Genomic DNA, 18,429 nt, shown 5'->3' with positions numbered 1-18,429 from the left:
CTTGTGCTGAATGTTAAAGTAATCGTTTCAGAGGTTTTCGTTTTGTTTTGTTTTGGTTGTCTAGTTTAGGCTCCTAGTGGTGAGCTGAGGAGAAGCAAAAGAGAAGAAGCCATTCTAGGGGATTTCCTTGGAGATTGTAGCTGGCTCTAAAGAGTCCTGGTTGAACTAGATGAGTAACTAGTTCCTATGACTAATGAACTTTGCAGGAGTCCTTTTGGTTGCACATGTAGCTCTCTGGGATTGCTATAAGGTTCCAAGTCATCACAGTTTGGAGTAATGGTTTTCAAACTTGAGTGGGCATTTGGAAGGTTTATGAGAACACAGATTCCTGGGCCCAGGGCCCACCCCTCGAGTTTCTGATTCTGTAGGCCTTCAGTGGGACCTGATAATTTGCATTTCTGACAAGTTCCCAGATGCTGCTGCTGCTGTTTTGGAAATTATACTTTGAGAACCATTGGCTTAGAGCAACATCAGGTGTTTGAGTTTTGGGGCAAAGAGAGCTATGCAAGCTTGGCTGGGATCTTTTCACAGCTCTTCCAGTGCACAGAGGTGAGCTTCCAGATGTATTAATTAATTCATCCAACAAGTACGTGAGTGTCCGCCATGTGTCAGCCACTGTTATAGTTGTTGGGGGATACTGTGAAGAAAGCACACAAAAATCCCTTTGTTTGTGGAACTTCCATGAGCATAGGTTGGAATTAACTTGATATCAGTCCTGCTGCTCATTGATGCTTGCAGGTGAGCCTGTTCCTTTTCTTAGCTCCCTTCTACTTATTTTACTTTCTTTTGGAATCTTTGAATTTAGTAATAATGACATTGATATTACTAATCATCACCACCACTTTTTATTGAGTGCTTGTTCTGTGTTAGAAACATTGTAGTTATAGGTGGAGCTAGGTCTGTCTAATTGCAAGGCCATACTCTTTACTACCATGCTGTAGTCCAGGGTTTTTAAACTGCAGATTGTGACCGCTAGTGGGTCATGAAACCGATTTGGTGTAGGTCTCAGGCAGCACCGGGGCGGGGGTGGGGGTTGGAACTGAATAGAAAATACCACATAGGTTAAGCATTGCTTTTTGAAATTTTTTCTGAGTATGTATATGTGTGAATATTGAGTTCTGACTTAAAATACATTTCTTACTGTAGATCACAGTAAAAAATGTTTGCAAACTACTGCTGTGGGACCATAGGTCATCATTTAAAAAAAAAGATTAGAAAATTTAAGCCTTAGAAAAATAAGTAATTTTTCAAGGGCACAGAGTAGTCAGTGGCAGTACCAAGACAAGGTATTTGAGTTTTAGCCCCTGATTCACTGCTTCCTTTCTCACATGATGCCGCTTCCTTAAAAGGGCACTATATTGCCTGGGAATTGAGTCTTATCTTTTCACATGATGGAAATATGCCACGGAAACTTTAGAGATGCTGACAAAACTTGAAAAGGGAAGTTGAATGTCCATCTGTTCTGAATAGGTGAAAATTCTGCCATGAAACCCCCAAAGCGTGCAGATGAAGATGTAACATTTCTCCTGTTAGTTGTATACTTGGTAGAATGAGGATGATGATATTAACTAACAGTACCAGGCTCTAAGCGTGTTTCATATGTTAACTCATGTAATTACTAATAATTTTGGCATGGCCGTGGCTGGGACATGAATTCGGCGGTTTGGAGTGAGAGGGGGCGTCCTACCAGCATGAGTTAACACTTCTCTATGCTGTCCCCAGTTCTTCATTTTGTTCTTGTCGAATTCAGGGCTATTTTTCTCATAGCCTGGCTTACCTAGGCATGGTTTCAGCTTCGCTTTGTTTCTTTTCTTTTCTCTTTTCTTTTCTTTTCTTTTCTTTTCTTTTCTTTTCTTTTCTCTCTTCTCTTTCTTTTCTTTTCTTTTCTTTTTTCTTTTCTTTTCTTTTCTTTTCTTTCTTTTTTTTCTAGAATATATACCTTCATTATGTGGCAATTTAGGTACCTAATACTTTAACCCTTTAATCAGTGCATTGCTGGTTTGTATCAGGGGCAGGGCTGTGGATTGTCAGCATGATCAGGTGGTGATATATGTCGGTCGTTCTAGAGAATGCTGCCCCAACACTTTATATCAAGGGGCTTAACGGTCTGTCCAAGAGTAATGGGAGACACTTGGAAATAACTTGAGAATGCTTACAGACCCTTCCAGCAAGTGCCCTTTGTGTATCATAGCAATGGTCCATGGAAGCTGAGGATGTGCAAAGTCAAGGCCTCATCAGGAGGGCGGCAGGGATGGAGATTGGTGGGGAGGAGAGGCTAATACATTCTTCTTAAAAAAAATGACAGGTAGAAGTAGGTAGGGATGAGATGAAAATCTTAACTGTGTATCATAAAATTCAAGAGAGAAGGAGCCTAAAAGGCCTGGAGGAGTGAGGTGCTTGGCCTTCAGTCAGATGGCTAGATGATAGGGAGCGGGCAGGGTTCCTAGGTTATCATTCTGTGGCCCCTTTCATTCTAAGACATGTTCACCAGTGTTGTCTTCCAAAGCACCTGGTCACAGGAAGGAGTGACTGTCACTTACCCTACAGGGAATGAAATAGAGGCACCAGGAACATGTACCAGGTTTATCTTTGCATTTTCTCCAGTTTGTTTGCTTTTTCCCTCAAATGCTGTGTACCCGCAGGGCTATGTGTGTCCTATTTCATGAAATGTAGGGGTAAAGTAAGAACCTCCAAACTTTTAATAAAATGTATGCCCCAAGAGAAAGAGTTTTTTTGAGCATGGACCCCCTCCTCCAACTAGGTAAATAAATATTTTCGAATTATATACATGTACAACTATTAAACCATACATGCGTATGTTAACTCTTAGTAAAGCTTAGTTATGTGTTTTTTAGACTGTAAATATTTAGACAGTCTTAAAGTGCTTCTTGTGCCCCATGGGATCGTCGTGCACCCCTCTACTTCTGGGATATACACATCTCATTTTGCAGACCACTGGTCCAGAATGAAAATTGAAGAGTTTAATGTCAAAGCTGTTGGTACTTTCATTAAATAGATTTTTTACTCTCAATATTTCTAATGTCCCTCTACAAAATAGTTTTTGAATGTAAGTTTTGAATTAAAATGCTATCTTTGGGTGATGGACATTAAGGAGGGCATGTGACGTGATGAGCACTGGGTGTCCTATGCAACTGATAAATTATTGAACACTGCATCTGAAACTAATGATGTATTATAAGTTGGCTAATTGAATTAAAAAAAAAAAAAGGCTTTCTTTCCAGGGTGGATTATGTGAGAATGGAGGATGTACATGAATTAAGTTGAATCCTTGAGAAAGAATGCTGGTTTTGATCTAAGGAAAATGAACAACCCCCCTTTTCTTCCAGTTAAAATTTTTTTGTTTTTGTTTTTTAAAGTAAACTCTTATTCCCAGCGTGGGCCTTGAACTCACGACTTGGAGATGAAGAATCTCATATTCCATGGATGGAGCCAGCTAGGTACCCTACAACTTTCCCTTTCTTGGTCTGTGTTGGTACAAAACCCTTGTTTGATGTCATTAAGACTTCCCTCCCACCATTATACTGATTAACCTCATACTCCGTATTAGGGCTTGGCAAATGTTTGCTGATTTTTAAAAAAATTCCTTCAGTCTTAACTGGAGAGCAAACTAGAAATGACAGCGGTACAATGGACAGTATACCACACTTTGCTGTGGAGCTGCTGGTAAATGTATTGGTAACACACAATGGTTGTTGAATTGTTGTAGGCCTTCTACAGTATCACCCAAAGTTGAGCAGGACTTGTAATCAGAAGTAAAGAAAATAAATTCGTTCATTTCATTTCAGACTTTGGAAGCCCAGGACTGTGGGGATTAGTTAAGACAAAGATATACTGAGTAAATGCACTGAAAGATTATTTTGGTAATTAGAAGAAATTTCATTTTCGTAATGAAGTAAAAAGGAATAACACTGGTCATCATTTGTGGAGAGAGTGCAGAGCAAATTAGAGAGGAATAAAACTCATTTTGGCTACACAGCAGAGCCAGACAAACTCAGGGACATGTATTCTATATATATAGATATTTCCAAATATTTTTTCAGTTGTGAGGATGCAAATCATTAGAATATTAGAGCAGCTTGCTTAGTTACTGTTACTGGAAAAACGAGTTAAACCAAGCACATGTCCTACTGAGGGTGAGTCAACAGTGTCATTTTCACATAAGGAGGGACAGTACATTAAGTGAGTTATTCCAAGTCCTGTGGTTTTCCTCCAGCTGAGCAAAGACAGCTCTTGTTTCATAAATGGGGCTTATGTGCAAAAAAAGAAGTTGCCCATTTCCTTTCTTTCTCAATTATAGCTGGTTTTCTTTTTGCCCGACACTTTTCAAAACTCCATTTTCTCCTTAGATTTATATCATTTGATTTTCTGAATTTTGATGGAATATTTATTTGTGGAAAGTATATTATTTATTATAGACCAATTGTATTTTAAAGTTTTATTTCAAATTAATCTACCAATTCATAGACCAGGGTTCGTATATGGTGTCAGATGTCCTTTAAAAAAATGTTGTGAGAGATACAGAAAAGTAATCTATTTTAACATGTCATTATTTTTCTAAGTTTTTTAGTGGTATGGACATAAAATAGGGTGGTATTTTCTGGAACATTATACCAAACTGTAATGATGAAATTTATCCTTTTGACTTTGGAAGACAAGAGTGTGGTGTTCTGAGACTTGTCGAAAAATAGTGCTGTGAGATGTTTGAGGTTTCCTGAAACGGGATCCAAAATGATTAAGGGTATGTGTCTGGATACTGTATTCCTTGGTTTGGGAAGGTGAGTTTTTGTCTTTTTTTCCGTCTCAGTTGATTTCCTTTAATTAGGAGAGAAGCAGACCAGATGAAGACAATATTCTGTGTCTTATGGCATTCTTGGTTTACCACATTAGTTATTACATGCCTTCTCTGACTAGCAGGCCGCACTTTTTCTGTTTAGAGGTTCAGTTTTCACTAAGTTAACTGCAGATGTGTTCTTTGGAGGAATTTATTTCCGATCAGTTGAATGATGGGTAGCTTGATCAAATTATGATGGGTTGCCTACTTTTAATAGGGTCACTTTCTTAAGAGTAAAATCTTGTCAACATAAGATGTGATCATTCTTATGATCTGATTCGGAATTTCCTTTTGCTTCTTGATGCTACACTGAATTGAGAAGAAATGGTATCTAATTATAATTTTGCAAAGGAAGAACTCTGTACAATTCCACCCATTCTTTTACCTCATAGGGTAGTTTGTTTTTGTGTTTTTCCTGAGAAATAATACATAGCAGTATATTGAATCCTAGAGTTGGCAAGTTTTCAAAAGTGGGGTTCTTTTGTTGTGGAGGTAGGAGTGATACTAATGAATGTCCTTGTTAGGGCATGTGCATGAAGAGTGGTTCTGAAATACAGCGTTGGTGGCCCCTCTTATCCTAGGAACTCTGTCTTGTTTTGGTTTTTGACAAGCATGTGGCCATTAGCTGGTCTTTGGCATAAATGTGTTTTATGTACATAGCTGGTATGTGGGTGCTTATCTGCATGAGAATATTCTGTTAATGAGGTTCGCAGGTTTGGGTGGACATCAGGTTTTTTGACTGCATTTCAACAGATGTAGTGAGTGGAAGGATGCTGGACTGGTAGATAAAAGCTTGTGTTCTGGTACAGGTTTGGCCATCTTGAATGACTTTGGGCAAGTTCCTTATTTCTTTGAGTTGCAGTTTCCTCTTCTGTAAATGGTGCTAATAGCAATTTGCATGCCTTAAAGGGTTGTTGTGGGGATCAAATGAAATCATTTGTATGAAAATGTTTTGTAAACTATGAGGGTATTTTTATTGTAGCATTGCCTTTGGTCAGACTTCTCAGGGGTGAGAAAGCAAGAGTTTTGGGAGCTAAGGTTCTGATTTGTTTGGCCAGTGTTCACATTGGTCTTAGAATACTTGTAGGTTTGGGTGGGGGAACATAGCTGGAAATCAGCTAGAAATCCCTGCCCACTAGATGCTGAGATGTTAATCCTAAGCATGTGTTGCCAAGTCAATACCAACTCCATCTTTAGGTACAGCAGGTGTTTGTTACTCTCATTTTACTGGAAGGACACCGACCAGCCAACTAACCTCGGATGTGACCGGCTACTTTCTGAATCCACATCATTAGAATTACTCCTTAAGGTTAAGGTATTGTATTGTAGGAAGGTTGCTGATTTGGGGGTATTTTCAGTGGAGTTGGAAGAGCACATACAGAAGCCCACTGTGTGCAAATTTATAAACTTGTTCTATTTAACTCAAAAATCCAGATCACATGAGGAGGAGGATACTTGATTCACTTGACATTTTTAATATAAAACTTAAAGTATTTGAGACTTTCCATGGTAACTTCTATTTAGGCTTATAGCCAAAGTGATTACAATGCCTTGGTTTTCGTATTTTCGATGAGGTAATGTGTGCTTTGGTGGGGAAGAGGAGAAATGTTATTTAATCACCAGCACTACGCTAATAACCGCATTAGCTAAATCCTTTGTCCCTTTGCTTGAACTCAGGGTTACTTGCTTTAATACTGGTTTTCCAAAGGACTTAATCCTGTTAATGTGAAGAGGTGATGGTGGGAAGGACATTCGCACTGGGCCTGGAGTGGTGTAACTGGTAAAACTCCCTTTCTAAATCCCTCTTGTTCTATATGAATATCACTCCCATGTCCCTAAAGTGGAATGAATTTTTACTGAGGAGAGTATTTTAAGAGTGATAAACAAAAGAGATGAAAATATCTCCTCTGCCAGGTCTTTGTGACCTTAGAAAGCTAGAGTAAACTATCATTTTGCAGATTTTATTTTTGTCTTCTTTTGTGGGAAATTAGGGACTTGTTTAGGGAGATAGAAAACTGGCCAGATCTTTCAACAGTTTGGCTTTAAAAACATTTTCCAAACATTTACCATATGCCTAGCATTACATAGCTGGGTTGAACTTAGGTAGGACAGACGTGGTTATAGGTATTGCTGAGTCCCAAATCTGTCTTTTGCTGGACCCCCTTGGGCTGCCAGGCAGGAGGAGTGGCAGCAAGGGAGATGAAAGGGGTGGTAGGTTAGGGCATCTGCTTTTTTTCTTTCTTTTTTTTTTAATTCCTCTAGGAATTTATGACTCATTTATGGTAGTTGGGGAAGACCAGGCTCCAGAAAGCCAATACCCCTTATAGGATTTACCCCCCCCCATTTTAATTTAATATATTGAGGTTTAGATTATTTTTGTAGCTCTTTCTGAGAACTCTGGACTGAAGCTGAAACAAGAGAAGTCTCTTGGCCTCTCTAGAATGAAGAAAACTTTCGTTGAAGGCAACATAAATCTTGGGTTTGCCAAATCAGGTGCTGCTGCAAATGGAGAAACGTAGATTTCCTTCCCGTTTTAAAAAACACAAACATGGAATGCTCAAGTTCTGATATGGTCCTGTATTAAAGGAAGCAAAATTTTCTGTCTTTGCTGCCTTTCTTTGCTCATCCAGCAAGAACTGGATGAGCAAGAAAGGCTGTGCCCATTTGCAAATCAGGTTGTGGCTGTCAGTGTGTGGGGCTGTTTTTGTTAAAATGACTGTTACAATTCCATAGAAATCTAGGTAGGCTTAGAGATAAATTCTTACCTACATTCACAGTAAAGAAAGAATATGAGTAGTCGAAAGGTTTGTGAGTCAGGAGAGGAATTTTAAAGAGGCTTGATTAAACATTGAAATTATCAGCTCTTCATCAAATATCTTTAAGTGTATGTTATTACTACCTTTTTCTGTTGACCCTGGGACCCAAGTTCTGTTGGTGTGAATTGGCATTGATGTGTGTTTGAAGAGATAATTGAGAAGAAGGGAGCAATTGAAAACAAAACTAAATAAAAATTAAAGTTTGGAGCTATAGTACGTGTTTTCTTCCCTCAGTAGTTAATAAAAATTTGATATTTTCCTAGTGTTTACCTTCTTCTATTCCAGGGTTGTTGTCCCAGACATGTTCTCTGGAAATGGAAACAATATGCATTTACCATCTCCAGATTGAGACATTTTACTCACAATACTTGTTTCTGTGCTTATCTGGAATATTCTGGGTACGAGCCCAGGGTTTAGGGCCTTTTGAGCGCTTGAGTTGAAACAATTGTCAGTGGAACACAATAAAAACTAAATAAATTAATTAAAAAAAGCCAAACAGTTCTCAGTGATGTGAGTTTTGTATTGAATATTGCCCACAGGTGAATAGGGTTTGGTTTTGGCTGAAGGTGTAGAACCTCTGTCACCCACATAATACAGAAATAACCCAAGTGTTAGGACCTTAGTTTTTGCAAGCCCTGGCTTCAGAACAGTTAGCTAGAATGGAATGGTGCTTTATGCTGGACTCAGATTTTTTGTCATACAATGACACTTTATGGTTTTCTGGTGACCTCATTCTTGGGATTAGCCTTAATTGCTACAATGAAAGTTTTTAAAAAAGGCCGTGGGGAAGGATACTCATGAGGAAATCTGGGGCTGTTCTCTGGATTTTTCCCCATTTGGTTTTGGGAAGTCTCCTTGATTTTATTTTTTTATTTATGATTTTTTTAAAATTTGATTTTATTTAAATTCAAGTAATTAACATATATTGTTAATTTCAGAGGTGGAGTTCAGTGATTCATCAGTTGCGCATAACACCCAGGGCGCATTACATTATGTGCCCTCCTTAATTCCTTGATTTTATATAATGTAACAATCTTAGGTTTTTCCATTTTTATTTTTAACATAATTTTGTCCCTTATTCTTTCTTTTTGGAGTCTACCTCTAGATAAATAATAGAAATTGTCTACTCCATTTTAAAAGTTTCCTGAACAATTTAAGCTAAAAGAACACTTTGTTTATTTTGGGTGGGTAGCAAGAAGATTATATATATTTATAAAATTCTTTTCCAGCAAGGGTACTTAAAAGCATGTATTTAAAATCAAGAGCTTTTAAAAAAAATGAAGCTGTACTTAACAAAATTGTCTTTAAAAAGCTTTAAAAAGGGAGCGTTTACTAAAAGCACAGGAAATTGGGGACAGGCTGAATTTGTTTCTGATAACAGAACAGATAGATCATAGAGGAGATGATAGAAGGTAGAGGACAATAGGATATCACCTCAGATTGGCCTTTTTTGACCACTATATAGAGAGAAATGAACTTCTTCATAGAGAATAATTTAACTTCTAGATTCGGTATAGCTTCTTCCCTTTTCATAGAGGATAATTTAACTTCTAAATCCAATATAGCTTCTTCCGTCTTGGGTTTTATTACACCGAGATCTTGAACCTTTTGGATATAAAAATCCTGTAATTGTTTTGGTCAGTGTCATTTTACAAAGTGTTAGATACTTAATAGAAAAGAAATACATCGGGGCTACTTTGGATCAGATCGGTGCTTAGCTTTCTATGGATGTGTATCAGTGCATCTACTCATGGGGAAAATGGTACTATATAATGAAAACATGATTTTAGCTTACCATTCACTTGAAATTTTTCTTACTGTGTTTTCTGCATTTGCCGTTTAGATGTAAATTATTTTGGTTTCTGTTCATCCCATTTAAATCAATTCTTAACTACAATAGACATGGCTTAAGATTCATGGGGAAGAGTAGGGGAGTATGTATTATCTTTATGCAAATTTTAAGGCAGGAATTTCCAAATATGTTTCAGTTTTATGAAGATTAGAAAAGTATAGTTCCACTTTCTCAACTTCTCATCCTTGTTAAAGGCCAGGAAATTTGCACCATTTTTTCCTTCTTATTTTACTTTTCTCCTGCTTATACAAAATGAAATCAGAATTATTAGACACAGTCACATTTGGGTATCACTATGCTTATTAAAATTGAAGCCTTAGAAAATTCTGAACACATAAAGTGGTTGTTGACTTTGTCAAAAGGTTTTGTGTTAAAGATAGTTCAGTGAATATCTTATGAGTATTGACTATACCTGCTATGGTCCAGGCACTGTGCTAGGTCCTGGGTATACAAAGATGAGCCAATTATGATCACGGTCTTTAGAGAATTTACACAGAGGTAGGGGAGAGAGACAGGTGAGCCAGCACTTTATTAAATCTGCCTAGGAAGTAATGGGAGTACAGAGGAGGAACATCTAAATCAGATTGGAGGGTGTCTGAGGGCTTCTTAAGGAAGGTAATGTTTTTTTCTATGATTTGCAATGTAGGTGGGAGTAAGCGAGATGGATAAGAAAGGGAGGGGAAGTATTTTCCAAATGAAAGAATGTATGTATGTGTAGAGGTGATTATTAACAAATTTACCACATCTGATTTATAAATATGTTTTTATATTTTTCCATTTTATTTAACTCAAATTAAAAATTTTCTGCAGTCTTTAAGAAGACAGAAAAATGAAGGAAATAACACAGTGTATAGTATATGTCAGTAGAGCACAGCAAATATTGATGAATTTTGCTCTTTGCAATAAATAAATCCAGTAGTATAAAATAGGACAAAATCGTAACTTTTTAAATCAAAGATTATTCTAGACTCATCAACTCAGTAGGACAAATATCTTTATAAAACAAAAATTCTAATAATGTCGAAAACACCCTTATGTTATTTATAACTTCAGTTTTTGTTGGTTATATTTTCTTTAGTCAAGATATACCTGTTGTTGAAAAGTAGTAATATTTTGCTATGAACTCTGTAGCCTATGCCTTAATCTCTATGGGTCTGATATCAGCATCTCTTAAGTGGGAAATACATTTTCTATTAGATGATATCTGTAAAGGACAGAGAAATCCTTGTAACACTGTCAGGAAAATAAAATTGGCATCTCCCTTGTTGCATTCATTTGCCTTTTAATCAAGAGGAATTTCAAGGAGGAAGGCAGATGTTTCTCTACTTTGTTTTTATTTAAATATACCACTTGGGATTTGAAGCTTCTGCACTTGTTTATTAGTTTTCATGGCTTGATCCCAAAAAATGGAGTAAAAAAATTAGTGGAAGTTTGTTGTTTGAAATCACAGGGTGCTGTGAGAATTATTGCAAATCCCTGATGTCTTTCTGCCTGCCCTCAATTCTCTTACTTTTGGTAATAATGCAAGCAGTCATTTTAGAAAACCTTGCTTTGTTGTTTTTACTGAGCCCCTTCCAAACACCATGTGCCTGAAGCAACAGCAGCCAGCTGTAGCCAAGGTCCTAGGGCATAAACTCAGATTTCTTCTCTCTCAAATGCTGCTGCTCGAGATTTGCATAAACGTTGAAGAGAAAATTAAAAGGGCCCTGTATGCCCTCTCTTCACATATTTTAGGAACCCAACCCATTTAAGGTATTAAAACGTCTTTTGAGTGAGCAGTGGATATGAACACAGATATCACACTGCAGACTGACAGAGCAGGATATGGAAAAAAAATCATGTGAGATAGACAACAGACAGAGGCTTATTTGAAGAGGCTACAAAGCAACAAGTAATGCCAATTTACACCGATTACATGTTAATGTAACAAGTGAAACACATTGAAGGCTGCTCAGATTACAGCTGGCTGGGGTGCAGACTTAATTACTCATGTTAGAGATTCCTAAAAGAAAGGCAGGCTTTTAAACCAGTGGTATATAGCTGGCATGATACTGAAAAGCCCTAGAAAACCTAGGCAAATGCCTGGATGAAATTTTAAGGATGATTCCAATCTATCAGGATACCTTGGGCCAGTCCCTAAATGGGCTTATTCCTGAGGTGCTAGAACTGGTTAAAATCAATGACAGCTTATTCTGTTGTTTGCAGTATTTATAGACAAATGAGGCCAATAAACTTGAGTAAATACCAGGACCTTGTCTGTACTGAGTTACACAGTGCTAAGCACAAGGGTTTGGGTTGTATTTCTTTTTTCCTTTTTCTTTTTTTTTTTTTTTACAGATTTTATTTATTTATTTGACAGACAGCGCGAGAGGGAACACAAGCAGGGGGCATGGGAGAAGAAAAAGCAGGCTCCCAGCAGAGGAGCCCGATGCGGGGCTCGATCCCAGGACCTTGGGATCACGCCCTGAACCGAAGTCAGACGCTTAACGATTGAGTCACCCAGGCGCCCCTGGGTTGTCTTTCTTAGAGGTTCTTTCTGGGGTGGTCCTGAAATTGACATTTAGAGGGTCTGCTAAAGTTATTTAATAAAAGCAATTTTTATTTTGTTTATATTTATCTTAGAGTCATTTGGGTAAATCATATTCTCTTTGCCCCTGTCCCTAACTTCCCTCCATTATGCTGTATGGACTGTAAGGATAGGAATTGTTTTACTTCTGTTTGATTTCCATTCTATGCCTAGTAGAGGGCCATGCTCACAATAAGTTCTTCAACAAATATAGAACTGTATTAAAATTGAAAGGCATTTTTGCTCATATATAGTGTTTATTTTACCTTTACTGTGTCACTTCTTATTCCTACAGTGCTACACCTTTTTTTTAAAAAGCGGTGACCTCTGATTTTTTTTTTTTTTTTGTAGTTGTAGTAGTTCAGTATTTCTTTCATTAGACTGTTAGTGATGGCAGCTGGGAAGAATTTATTCCACTTATTGATATTACATCTTAAATTGCCTAGGGCTCTTCCATTTTTCCAGATTTCTCAGTTTGTTTAAACTGGGGTGTGATTGATTTAACAAGTTTATCATGCATTCATTTAACAAGTTTATCATGATAGCATTTATCATGCATTCATTCAACTTACCAAGAATTTAAGTACCTACTATGTGAGCTAGGCTTTTTTGAGCTCTTACTGTGTATCAGGCATTCGAGGTTGTTTAAGTGTATTAATTCAGTTAGTTCTTACAGGGCTCTGAGAGATGATTTTACAGGTGAAGAAACTAAAAGAGAAAGAGATACAGATATAGATAGTAAATGGAGGAGCTAGAATCCAAACTCAGATCCTGATTTTAGCATCTGTGCATGAAATTATATTGCCTCAAATATACAGAAAAGAAGAAATGTTTTCTATCCTCTAGGAACTTAAACATGGAAAAATAGAGAAGACAGCATAGAATTAAGTGCTAAACTGTGAGTGAGTTATGAATGTCTTAAGAGTCAGGGGCTCTGAGGGTGAGGCGGGAGGTGGGCTGGGCCTCAGTCGAATGAATAGAGTGTCCATAGTGGAGGGAAAGTGGCAGCCAAGGAAGCTGAGATGTGGGTAGACATGGAGCTAAGTGCAGTGGTGATCCATGCCAGCAAGAGACTGCATTTTATTATGGTGGGAGGATCCCGGGAGTGTAAGGTGGGCTGTAATCTTGAAGGTGAGCCTGAGGGTTTAGACTGGAAAAAGAAATGGCTTGTCCCTGGAAAAAGTGCCGTCTGTGCCATTATGTGAAGGTACTGTATAGACCTCTCAGCTGGTTCTTCTGAAGCCGAGCTGAGAGTAAGTTCTGAGAATTAAGAACTGAAAGCCAATGCAGATTAGAGAGTGCTGTACCAACACTTTGCAAGTGGGGCTTCTGGGAGGTTGGATGAGATTAGAATAAAATCCTTACCACTTTGGGGGAGCTGAGAAAATAGATGTCTTCAACTTAGTTTAAAAAGGGCTGACTTGAATAAGCTTATATAAAAAAGAAAAAAAGCCCCTTTACTCACTGGAACATTTTACAAATGTGACCATTTTCCTTCCTTCCTTCCTTCTTCTTTCTTTCTTTTCTTTTCTTTTCTTTTCTTTTTTCTTTTCTTTTCTTTCTTTTCTTTTCTTTCTTTCCCAAAGATTTATTTATTTCAGTGAGAGAGAGAGAGAGCGAGCACAGTGGGGAGGAGCAGAGGTAGAGGGAGAGAGAATCTCAAGCCGACTGCATGCTGAGTTTGGAGGCTGATGTGGGGCTTGATCCCAAGACCCTGAGATCAGACCTGAGCTGAAACCAAGAGTCAGATGCTGAACTGACTGCACCACCCAGGCGCCCCTACAATTGTGACTGTTTTCAAACACAAATCTGATTGTGTCATTTTCCTTGCTTAAAGCTGAGCAGTACTTACCCTTGCACTTAGACCAGAAGCCGGGGTCCAACCCCTGCCTTCCTCCTATTACTTTCCCTCCTTGCTTAATAGTCTCCAAGCATGTGAACTTGGAATACCAGTCTCATTCCCATCTTAAGGCCTCTGCACTTGCTCTTTCTTCAGTTTGGGATTGCTCTTTCCCGCATCTTCATGATTCTTCTTCATTTAAATCTTAGCTCAAAGGTACCTTCTGAGAGAGGCCTTTCCTACTCATCCTATCTAAAGGAGGTCTCTATATGTCCAGCCGTTGTGATCACTCTGTCTCCCATATCTGGGTTCTGTTTCCAACAGAATCTATCACTTAGCACTGTCTAAAATGACATTATTTATTTATTCATGTATTATCTATCTTTCCCTAATAAAAGGTTCATGGGGACAGGAACTTTATTCTGTTAAGTATGGAATCCCTGACATTAGGGTCTGCACCTCATGGAGTAGATGCTTTGTAAATATGTTCTTTTTTTTTTTTTTAATTATATGTTAGTCACCATACAGTACATCCCTGGTTTTTGATGTAAGGTTCGATGATTCATTAGTTGCGTATAACACCCAGTGCACCATGCAATACGTGCCCTCCTTACTACCCATCACCAGCCTATCCCATTCCCCCACCCCCCTCCCCTCTGAAGCCCTCAGTTTGTTTCTCAGAGTCCATAGTCTCTCATGCTTCATTCCCCCTTCTGTATGTTCTGAATATTAGAAGCCCATTCCCTAAAATGTTGCACAGAAAATGTGTGAAAATTAAAATTGGTCTCTAAATTTTGTGTCACATTGCCAAGTTGATGGAGTGATGAAACTGGAATCTCCTGCTTCTCTTGACTTTTGCCCTTTTTTGGGGGGAGGGAGGCATGCACACGGAGACACACACACACAGTATATGAGATTGATTCCAGTCAACAGTGTTTATTGAGTGATCACTGTGGCTTAAGATGAAAACTCCTTTTGTGAGTGACTCATTTCTCTGAGTCTACTAAAACATCAGTTAAGCATCTGTTCTCTAAATGGGATATGATTGAGCATTTCGTTTTTTACTCTACATATAGAAAGGTGCTTTCAATTTCACTGTTAAATTTAAATGTTTTACATTGGAAAAAGAGCACATTGAATTTTAAAATGAGATCTTTTCTGGTTTCACTGTAATTTTTTGAGTTATCAAAGTTTTAATTTCTCTTTGAATGGCAAAGAATTACAGTATTCCTTTAGAAATACCCCTGAGCAAAGTCACAAGTCTCAAATTTTACTTTATTTTTCTTTTGTCTATTCAGGCAGTATATTGCTGTCTAGATTACACAAGACCTCTAGTGGATTCTGTAGTCCTAGGGGATTCCTTAACATGGGCACTCATGCTTTAGTTGTTCTCAAAGTATGGTTTCTCAGACTTGTAGCATCAGCATCACCTGGGAACATGTTAGGAATGCAAGTGCCCAGGCCCCCTCTAGACCTCCTCAATCAGAAACTCTGGCGGTGGTGTCTGGGAAGCCCTCCAGTTGATTCTGATGCACACTTTGAGCACCATGGCTTAGTAAATGTTAAAGGGTCAAGGTAGCATGATCCTACAGATTAGCCAAATGGCATTAATTATTAGCTCTGTAAGCCCACCTCCTTTTTGGTCACTGAATTTGATTGGTTCACTGAGGCTAGGCTGTAAAGTTATTTGCTTGATGGGTTGCCACATATTGACTTTGGGTTGTTTGTATTTCTCTGAACCTGTCACTGTAATGATTTGCCAGGACACTTAATAGGAACAGACTGTAATTTTTTTGCACCCATGGCTTTCTGAGTCATGGGTGGCTAGGCTCTTCATGTCTTTCTGCGTAGATTTCTCCAGGTACCAGGCATGCCTTTCACATGCTTTTAATGAGGGAGGTGTCACTGTTGGATCATAGGAGACCTTCAAGAGCATTTAGTTCTCCCCAGTTTAGTTTACTGGTAGGGAAATTGAGCCCCCATGAGGTTGTGCTTTACTTACAGTAGTACAGCTAGTTAGTGGTAGAGGTAAGATTTCAGGTTTCTGGACTCCACTGAGCCAGGATTCCTGCAGGGGGAGGACAGAGCTGCAGCTTAACTTGCTCTGTGCCTGCAGGACATTCCTTTCCTACTGACAGGTTTTCTTTTTTATTTAGAGGAAAAGAAAGCAAGTAGAAAAAAGTCAGGAAGTTCTCATTGAAACTAATAAAAGTGTCTAAAGAGAATGAAAAAAGCAGTTTGAGAACTTTGGTATGGAGGAAATAACCTGACATTAACTGTTTTAATTATAGTTGTTGCATTGGCCTTATCATAAGGTGTGGGAAGAGGGAGCATTTGAGCCCTACAGGGAAGTGGGATATGGACAACAAGATGACCCTCTTCCTGAATCTGCCTGTTCGGGCTGCAACTTAGTGACTGTGTGATCCCAGCAGCTGTCAGAGATGGGGCTGGACTCAGCAAGAGACCTGGGTCTCAGGCCTAACGCTGCCACAGCTAGTGGTGTGGTGTTCCATGAGGAGGTCACCTAACCTCCTTGGCCTGCACTTTCTAGTAAATGGGTATAACAATGCCTATCCTGCCCATCTGAGAAGAAAAATGTCAGATGGTGGGAAACAGTGTATCACTGTAGTTAGGAGCACAGACTCTCTTGCAGGTTCCAGACTCCCTAAGGTTCAAATTCTGGCTCTTTAACCCACTGGTGTGGTAGTAGCAGGTCACTTAGCCTTTTTTGTGGAACACAGATAATGAAATTAACTGCTTCACAGCATTGTAGGGAACATTGTATTAGTTAGTCTGTGTAAAATGCATAAAATAGTATCTGGGATTTAGTAAGCGCAATGTGTTAGCTGCAGTGGTTATTACTATTTTAAAAATCTTATTTTAAGAGATGAGATTTCTGTAAACATGTTCTCAAATGATTCCATCGCTTGGTAATGGGTACTGGGCAAATAGCGGGTTCTTATGCAGTACTTTTATTTTTTAAGGAAAGCACTTCATTTTTTTTTAAGATTTTATTTATTTGAGAGAGAGAGAGAGAGAGCATGCACACACACACACACACACACACACACACGCACAAGAGAGACACAAGCAGGGGGAGGAGCAGTAGGAGAGGGAGAAGCAGGCTTTCCACTGAGCAGGGAGCCCGATGCGGGACTCGATCCCAGGACTCTGGGATCATGACCTGAGCCGAAGACAGAGGCTTAACCAACTGAGCCACCCAGGTGCCCATCTTATGCAGTAATTGTTAATGGAGGAATTGTTCTAGCGACCAGCTTGTGCCTGGGCTCCCCTGTGAAGCAGCTGATTTTGATGCCCTAGAATGTCAGGCCTAGAGCCTGTGATATTGAGCAGTTTATTCATAGAATGGTATGGCTAGAGAAAAGTCACAGGTGGAGACTTCTCAATTTTGCTTTCAGGTATTTGTATATAAACCGTCCTAGCAGATGGACATCTTAATAATCTTATAGAAAAAGTTCATTAACTTCATTTTTAGCTTTTGTTGTTTGACTAGGTTTCTTTCTGGCTTGCCTTTCCAGTTGTTGTAAGGATTCTTGGTAAGGATTTTGGTAATGAAAATTCTAATTCTAAAAGCTAAATAATCAAGTTATCCAGCAAGTGAGTGGTAGACTTTAGGAGTCTTTCTCCTCTTGTGGCTGAAATCCATGAAAATTTCTACTATTGCTGTTTATCTCTGAGTAGTCTGTTTTTGGAAGGGATTATGGTGTGAGGTGCCTTTTCACTGCCTTGTAAAAGGACTGGAGTTTCAGAATTTGAGAATTGTTGTTCTATCTGCATATATAAAATTAGCTTTTTAGGGGCGCCTGGGTAGCGCAGTCGTTAAAGCGTCTGCCTTCGGCTCAGGGCGTGATCCCGGCGTACTGGGATCGAGTCCCACATCGGGCTCCTCCGCTGTGAGCCTGCTTCTTCCTCTCCCACTCCCCTGCTGTGTTCCCTCTCTCGCTGGCTGTCTCTGTCAAATAAATAAATAAAATCTTTAAAAAAAAAATTAGCTTTTTATTTTCTTTACTTTCACCCTCCCCCCCTACAATAATCTGTATTCATGGTCTACTCCCCCATCTTTGTGTGAATCCCTGAAGGCTAGAGGTTATGCTGTATTGATTTCTTATGTATTCCATTTCTCCTTTTCCTCCGGATCCTAATATTGTGCCAGGCATATACTAGGCTCTCAATTACAGTTTGTTCAATGAATATCGTTGATGTTTCTGATTAGTTATTAAAGTGGCCTGTTCTGAAACCTCACTTGAAGGCTTAAGTAATTCATTTGTATCATGGTCACCTCGTATTTACCCAGGTCTTCCTAAATATTCACTGAGGAATCCTTATATTATTTATCTGAAGTATTCAAATTTCAAGATGCTTATGGCATGTCATGTTTGTTAAGAGCTTTAGTTTTCTTGTTGCAGCAAATGTTGAGAAATCGTACTTTTTGATGGCTGAGTAATATGCAACATGGACAGGACTGGAGGAGATAATGCTAAG

General features: G+C 38.7%; 1 pseudogene; it reads left to right on the top strand.

Annotated features, from left to right (window-relative positions):
• LOC125281743 (notch homolog 2 N-terminal-like protein A) overlaps positions 1-18,429 on the top strand; it is a 77,801-nt pseudogene that overhangs the window by 21,876 nt on the left and 37,496 nt on the right.

This window comes from Ursus arctos, unplaced genomic scaffold, assembly GCF_023065955.2.
Source record: "Ursus arctos isolate Adak ecotype North America unplaced genomic scaffold, UrsArc2.0 scaffold_12, whole genome shotgun sequence".
NCBI lineage: Eukaryota > Metazoa > Chordata > Mammalia > Carnivora > Ursidae > Ursus > Ursus arctos.
Note: the sequence above shows the minus strand (reverse complement) of the source record. Positions and strands in the feature narration are given on the sequence as shown.